Source organism: Phyllobates terribilis, unplaced genomic scaffold (assembly GCF_046119375.1).
Source record: "Phyllobates terribilis strain yellow unplaced genomic scaffold, ASM4611937v1 Scaffold_7__3_contigs__length_470593459, whole genome shotgun sequence".
NCBI lineage: Eukaryota > Metazoa > Chordata > Amphibia > Anura > Dendrobatidae > Phyllobates > Phyllobates terribilis.
The window spans coordinates 153,283,862-153,292,045 of NW_027362767.1; the positions used below are offsets into that span (position 1 = coordinate 153,283,862).

General features: G+C 49.9%; 1 protein-coding gene across 1 annotated transcript in view; it reads right to left on the reverse strand.

Annotated features, from left to right (window-relative positions):
- The window catches only part of LOC141154046 (uncharacterized), an 80,251-nt gene extending 74,809 nt beyond the window's left edge, over positions 1-5,442 (reverse strand). Inside the window, exon 1 of the mRNA XM_073639450.1 lies at positions 5,372-5,442. The gene's annotated coding sequence lies outside the window, so the exon portion shown is untranslated. The remainder of the gene's footprint in view (positions 1-5,371) is intronic.
- Positions 5,443-8,184: the final 2,742 nt, after the last annotated feature.

An 8,184-nucleotide genomic window follows, 5' to 3' on the forward strand; every position in this document is an offset into this window, starting at 1 on the left:
CGGTGCCCCCATTAACTGTAAATAGGCACTTAATATATAATTTAATTAGAACCTCTACTCTATACTTCCTGCTCCCCGCATTCATTATTTACATGCACCCCCTGCCCCAATTCATTATATCATGTCCGTGCTCTCCCCACCCCATCGTCATTTATCATTTACTCTCCCCCACCCCACATTCATTATGTGCAGCTCATTATCCCCCTACTCCTAATTCCCCCATGTGCAGCTCATTTTCTCCCAATTCCCCCATGTGCAGCTCTCACCCCACCATGAGCAGCTCTCACCACCCCACCATGTGCACATCTCTCATCCCCCTCCCCCTCATGTGCCCCTCTCTCATCCCCCTCCCCCACGTGCATCTCTCATCCCCCTCCCCCACATGTGCACCTCTCTCATCCCCCCCATGTGCATCTCTTATCTCCCCCCCATGTGCATCTCTTATCCCCCTCCCCCATGTGCATCTCTTATCCCCCTCCCCCATGTGCATCTCTTATCCCCCTCCCCCATGTGCATCTCTTATCCCCCTCCCCATGTGCATCTCTTATCCCCCTCCCCCATGTGCATCTCTTATCCCCCTCCCCCATGTGCATCTCTTATCTCCCCCCCATGTGCATCTCTTATCCCCCCCTCCCCATGTGCATCTCTTATCCCCCTCCCCCATGTGCATCTCTTATCTCCCCCCATGTGCATCTCTTATCTCCTCCCCCATGTGCATCTCTTATCCCCCCCCACATGTGCACCTCTCTCATCCCCCCCACCCCATGTGCATCTTTTATCATCTCCCCCCCCCACGTGCACCTCTCTCATCCCCCTCCCCCCACATGTGCACCTCTCTCATCCCCCCCACCCCAAGTGCATCTTTTATCATCTCCCCCCCCCATGTGCATCTCTTATCTCACACACACACACACACACCTCCCATTCCCCCCACTCCTAGTAAATTGTATTTTGAAAAAAACAAAACTTGTTATACTTACCCCCATGCGATCCCTGCAGAATCCTGGCGCTCGTCCAAATCGCTGACACCAGGTTCTCCTGACTTCCGGCCATGTGACGGCGCCGTCACATGACCGGAAGTCAGGGGAATCATGAAGGTGCTGCCGCAGGAGCGCAGCGCAGCGCTGAGATGTAGTGACCCGGCGCTTAGCATGGGGCCGGGGCCCCATGAGGAGAGAGACTCACAAGAGGGGGCCCCCAACGGGGCTCCAAGGGGGCCCCTACCGGCTGGGCCCCACACTGGAGTCAGGGCAGACATGCCCTGATGGCGGCCCTGCTGGAGGCTGGAGGGGCCCCATGATAGCGCTAACTTTGCAACTGCTATGGGGCTCTTGAGCGGGTGAGAAAGGTGAGCCCTCAGAATCAAATCCTCTGGTGGGCCCAATGTTTTTCAATCTGAAATAGCTTCTCAGTGGGAGTTGTATTTCACCACAGCCATATACTTTAGCTCGGTGAAAGGACTGGTATAGAGGGAAACCGTATACTTGTAATGCTCATGCACTAAGTGTATGGGCTGACAATCATTTACCCCTGCGGGGTATACATGAACATACTGTATAATTTTTTTTTAACTGGCATCATAAACACACTTTAAAAAGTTATGTGGGTGTTGCATCATGGACCACGGTCACCCTGGTGATATGGTGGTGGAGGATGAGGAGAAGGAGGAGGACAAGAGCAAATAGCCAAAATCAGGAAGCGTATACCCATGTGTGGGTGTGAAGAGGTGCATGGGAATACACCTCCCAAAAAATACACTGGATTTGAGTTTATGTTAAGCTGCTATCATTCGGTGGTGTTGAGAAGTCTGGCCCAATCCAGCCCTTGTTCATTTTTATAAGAGTCAGCCTGTCAGCATTTTCAGTTGACAGGCGGATGCGCTTATCTGTTATAATTCCACAAGCGGCAATGAAAACCCACTCTGATAAAACGCTAGCGGCAGGGCAGGCCAGGACCTCCAAGGAGTAGAGAGCCAGTTCATTCCACGTATCCAGCTTGGATACCGAATAATTATAAGGCACAGAGGAATCACGGTGGATGTTGGTACGGTCAGCAAGGTACTCCCTCAGCATCTTCCCCAACTTTGCACTCCTTGTGAGAGTACCCCGCGTCCCAGGGCCTGTGCGATGGGAGGGTCTGAGAAAACTTTCCCAGAACTTTGACAGTGTTCCCCTGCCTCTGCTGGATTGAAGTTGTGTCTCTCTCGCCTGTACTCCTTGGTTGTCCAACGAACTGTAACCTCTCCAGCGTTTCCAGATGGGAATTTTTTTAATAGTTCCGCAACAAGGGCCTTCTGGTACAGCCTCATTTTTGTAGACCTGTCCGCCTCACGAATAAGAGATATAAAGTTCTCCTTGTAGCGTGGATCTAGAAGTGTCACCAACCAGTATTGACTGTCACCCAAAATTTTGAGAATGCGAGGGTCAAGGGAAAGGCAGCGTAACATAAACTCAGCCATGTGTGCCAGACTGCTAACAGGCAAGACGTCCGTGTCCTCACCAAGAGGATGACTGACCATGCTCTCCTCCTCCTCTCTGTCCTCAGGCCATCCACGCTGAACAGATGGTATGACAGTTGTGCAGGTAGTATCGTCTATAGTGCATGAAACTAGCTCCTGTTCTTCCTTCTCCTCCTCCTCTTCCTTATTGTCACCCAATCCACGTTGGGATGAGATGAGACTGGGCTGTGAGTAATCACCCTGTAGGGTTCCTTGCTCCATCTCATCGTACTCCGCCTGCAATGCATCCTCTTTGATTGTGAGCAGAGAGCATTTCAGAAGACAGAGAAGCAGGATGGTGATGCTAATTATGGCGTCATCGCCGCTCACCATCTTGGTGGAGTCCTCAAAGTTTTGGAGGATGGTACAGATGTCTGACATCCATTTCCACTCCTGAGGTCTTATGTGTGGAGTCTGAACTGAATACCGACGGCCTTGTTGATGCTGGTACTCAACAACTGCCCTCTTCTGCTCACAAATCCTTCCCAACATCTGCAGTATAGAGTTTAAATGCGTGGGGACATCACACACCAGTCTGTGAGCCGGAAGCTGCACACGCTGCTGAAACACGTCAAGGGCAGCGGCAGCTGTAGGTGACTTTCTAAAATGGGCACACAGGCGGCGTACTTTAACAAGCAGATCGGGCAGCTCAGGGTAGGATTTGAGAAACCGCTGAACCACGAGGTTAAGCACATGGGCCAGGCATGTTACGTGTGTGAGATCGCCTCACCTCAGAGCCGCCACCAGGTTCCGGCCATTGTCACACACGACCATGCTTGGCTGTAGGTTCAGCGTTGTGAGCCACAGATCTGCCTGCTCTTTTAGAGCTGTCTACAACTCTTCAGCATTGTGCGGTTTGTCACCTAAGCATATTAGCTACAGCACAACCTGTTGCCGCTTGGCCGAGGTAGTGCTGCAGTGCTTCCAGCTTGTGACTGATGTGGTCATTTCGGAGATGGAGGCTGAAGAGGAGAAGGAGCCTGAGGAGGATGAGGTGCAGGAGCTGTAGATTGTGGGGGCAACCCTCATTGACCTATGGCCCGCAATCCTTGGCGTCGGGAGGACATGTTCCGTTCCAAGGTCCGAATGGGTCCCGGCTTCCACTATGTTAACCCAGTGTGCCGTTAGCGAGATGTACCGTCCCTGCCCACAAGCAATTGTCCACGTGTCCGTGTTTAGGTGGACTTTCCCGGTAACTGCATTGTTGAGGGCACGGCTAATGTTTTGGGACACGTGCTTGTGTAATGCGGGGACGGCACACCGGGAGAAATAGCGGCGGCTGGGGACCGAGGACCGAGTAACGGCCGCCATCAGGTTGTGGAATGCTTTCATCTCCACAAGCCTAAAAGGCAACATTTCGAGCACAAGCCGTCGTGAAATGTAGGAATTTAGTAGTGTGGCCTGTGAGGCATTGGCTGCGTATTTGCGCTTGCGCTCCAAGGACTGGGGTATGGACAACTGAACGCTGTGCTGGGACAAGGACGTGGACGTGCTTCCTGATGCTGCTACTTGAGAGTGTGCAATGACAGGTGCAGGACAGGAGGCATCTTCACATGAACCATGGACAGGGGATTCGCTTGCATGCACAACAGCGGAAGAAGCAGTGGTGCCACCCGCAGACACTGTTCCTGGACCCTTGGGTTCGGCCCACAAAGTCGGGTGCTTTGCTGCCATGTGCCTGATCATGCTGGTGGTGGTCAGACTCGTCGTTTTGCCACCTCTGCTGATGCTGGCCTTGCAGGTGGTGCAAATGGCCTTTTTGGGGTTATCGGCAGAGTCTTTAAAAAACAACCAGACTCGGGAAGACCTAACAGTTGTACTGGCAACTTCCTTCGTGTTGGTGTTACGGAGAACGGTTGCCTGCCTTCTTTCTGCGGCCACCACAATGCTTCTTCCTGCCTGTTGGGGTGCTCAGCCTCCCTCCCCGTGTGCTGCTGTCCTCGCTCTGCATGTCCTCCTGCCAGGTTGGGTCAGTTACTATATCATCCACCACCTCGTCTTCCACTTCCGCACTCTGGTCCTCCTCCTGAGTTTCTGGCAATTGTGTCTCATCATCGTCCACCTCTTGTGACACTTTCCCACCGTCGCTTTCGTGTGACTGTGGCTGCTCAAATATTTGGGCATTACTACATGCGATCTCCTCTTGCCCTGCTTCAAGTGGACAGGGCGAGAGGCCTGAATCTATAAATGGAAAAGTGAACAGCTCTTCGGAGTGTCCAAGTGTGGGATCAGTTGTCTCTGGGCACTCGGCATGGTGGGAGGAAGGCAGTTCAGGGTGAGGAATATGCGGTCCAGACTCACAACTACTTAGACTTGACCGTGTGGAAGACAAGGTGGTGGTGGTGGTGGCTAAGTGACTGGAAGCATTATCTGCTATCCAACTAATAACCTTTTCACACTGCTCTATATTTAATAGTGGTGTTCTGCGGTCCCCTATTAATTGGGACAGGAAGGTCGAGCGAGAAGATGTGGGTGTTTGTTGTGGCACAATTTCAGCTTGCCCATGGCCTCGGCCTCTGCATGCACCATCATCACCATCACGTCCAGTTCCCTTTCCCTTGCCACGTGCCTTTCCATTGTAAATGGAGGACAATATCTTCCATGCTCACAACAAATGACTGAATTTGGAGCAAACTTATATGTGATCCGTGTGACGGACAAACCATAGTTTTAAATACCTGGCCTGTAGGTAACTATTTTGAACAGCAAACTGGTGTCAATTGCTTCAATGACACACTGAAATTTTTTTTAATGGAGGCCAGAAATGACAGTATTTTCAGCGCAATTATATGTGATCCGTGTGATGGACAAACCACAGTTTTAAATAGCTGGATTTTTAGAGTCATAGCCACCGTCAGAGAAGAAAACACATACCGGAAGTAGAGATGTGTGCAGGAGGAAGCTCTCCCTCCATTGATGTGCGTGTCAGGGTGGAACGCATAGTGCAGGAGAAAACCAGAAATGACAAACTACGGAAGGGGGGGGGGGGGCTAAGCAGTCGTGTAAATCACCAGCAGGAAAATGAGATAAGGAGTGACACTGAAAGCAGGAGCCCAAGATATACACAAGGGGGGCCCAGATGACACCACAGAGGCACAGACATGCAAATCCAGGACAGCAAGACAGCAAATCCTCATTAATCCCTTTAGGGGACACACAGTTCATCATGTAGATCCATCTAGATTCAAGGCGTAGTAGAGCTGGTGTTACATCACCACCCTGGATATTGGGAGAAAGTCGATCCAAGCCATAGACCATGGTCCCGGCACTTTTGCAATGATGATGTTGTAGATAATGCATGGCCACAATAGAGATTTGTTTTCTTGCTTTGAGATGAAATCTCTGCCAGAGCAATATTCCACAGATGTTGTTGTATACGTTTATGTAATTCCTGTGATGTCTGGCCAATATAGACAAGAGAGCAAGGACAAACTAAGGCGTAAATAACATTTTTAGTCCGACAATTGATAAAGTTCCTCAAGTGAAATTCCCGTTTGTCAATTGGGTTCACAAAGATATAAGTGGATGGCATCAATGAACATACAGTACAACTTCCGCAAGCATGAGATCCTTTAAGTACTATACCTCTGTTTAATTTTGATATTGGTCGTACAAAATGGCTTCTGACCAAATTATCCTTGAGACTTCTTGCTCTCTGTCAGGCAAAAGGTATTTTTCCCCGAATTTTAAAAATGAGAGATGTTTTAAAAAAGAAAAACACCCACCCCCTATCCGTTTGTAAGAAGATATAGAACTGCAGTGCTGGCCCCCACCCTAAGAATTTTTATTAGCGTCGTAAACCCTCAGTGTAGCGCAGCTTCTAGCTCAAACTAGATTATTCCCTCCAAAATTCCCATTGTTTAAAAGCTTGTACAGTTAATGTAGAATTTAAAAACGCACATCACTAACCCAGGGACCAGATTTTTGGAATACTCACATTTTCCTGGTTACAATGATATATTTTTCATAACTGGGATACCTCCAGAAATCGACGAATTGGTTTCTTAGCTTCTGAGCATCATAGAGAGGTCCGGTTTAATATCCATCTGCATGAAAATCAGTGACGGCCAACATGATGTCTCCATCTTGGATGTGGGACCCCCCCCACACCAAGATATGAAATCTGAAGGTTTCTATGTTCTATGCAGCTAGGTGGTTTCACAAAACCGAGCCCCCGTGTGAGGTAGACAAAATGGGTGGTTCCTAATAATTTGGCCCTGTTACTAAAAAGCAAATCGGCCATTTTCAGGTCATTCTTCTCAGGGACGTCAGACGCACGCACACCACGCTGCGCGGAAGAATCACGTCTACTTTCCGGGGAGCCGTCCCCCCCACAGAATCTGAGACCATCACCTTGTGAAGCATGTTTTGCTATTACTTATCCCTTTTATTTTAATAACTGTTTATGCATACATGTAAATTGTCTCCTTTATAATATCTTGTATATATTTTGTAAACACTGCCCCCCTTTGGGAGTAAATCATAATTATTTACCAGTTTCGTCCTTCTTGTCCTATGTCGAGCAAACACGTTCCTCACCCGCTAATTCACGTTACCTACCAGGTACCCGATCCACCTGTTAAGCGATCGGTGGTGGCAGTATACCAGTATTTATGTGATATTGTGGTTTGAGGGTGGCTGGTCGGAGGCATATATACGTTCCTGGAAGGAACTGGTGGTATATATACGTCCTGTCACATCACGTGCCGCAATAGTCGACATAAACTAGAGCAGCTGCACCCGTGCTTATCCTCGGTCAATACCGTGTTTGACCAGCAGGATAAGGGGGCGCCAGAGAGCTGCAAGGACTGACCCAAAAGTGGGTGTCGTTTTCGTGACAAAATGGTGGCAGCGGTGGGATCATAGGACATTAGTGATCGGGTTTGAGCAATCATTCCTCTCACTAAAAACTTGCACAAAAGTTTTGGAAGATCGAACTCAGTGTTTATTAGATCTGAGACAATACTGTATGTGTAGCAGTTACCCCTACCCTTCTTCATTTTTTCTTTTCTATTTTTATTTTGGTGATCATGGTCGTAGTTGGGGAGTCCTGGTACAGCCAGCAGAAAAAGGACACTCTTATTGGAATATGTATAACCAGAGGCATTGACCCCCACGGCAAAAGCAGAGAACAAATGATTGCTGAACTGTTACAAGATTCTGCAGAGCCCGTCCGACAGCAGAGCCCTGATGATGGGGCGGCCAGCCAAGGCCCGGATGGCGCTGCTGCAGGGGTCCCACCTGTGATTGCCAGCCATACCCGCAACCAGGGTAGTGTGGACCCCCACCTGCAGATGGCCTTGGAGGAGCTCGCTGCAGACGATCGTGATGGACGACTGCAGCTGATCCTGAAATTCCAGGAGCGGGCTGAGCGACAAGCCCAAGCTGACCGAGAGGCTGCTGAGCGACAAGCTGACCGACAACACCAGCTGGAGCTAGCCCGGATTCAGAAGGAGTCGCCCTCTACGCAGACCCGTGAGTCCAACAGTGCCAGCTGCTTTAAACCTCGTCCTGAGCACTTCCCTGTGATGGAAAAGGATGGGGACTTGGACACATTTCTGCGAGGCTTTGAAAAGGCCTGCAGGCAGTATCAGCTGCCCACCGACCAATGGGCAAGATATTTAACTCCAGGGCTCCGAGGAAAAGCCTTGGAGGTGTTCGCTTCCCTCCCTCGAGAACAAGATGGA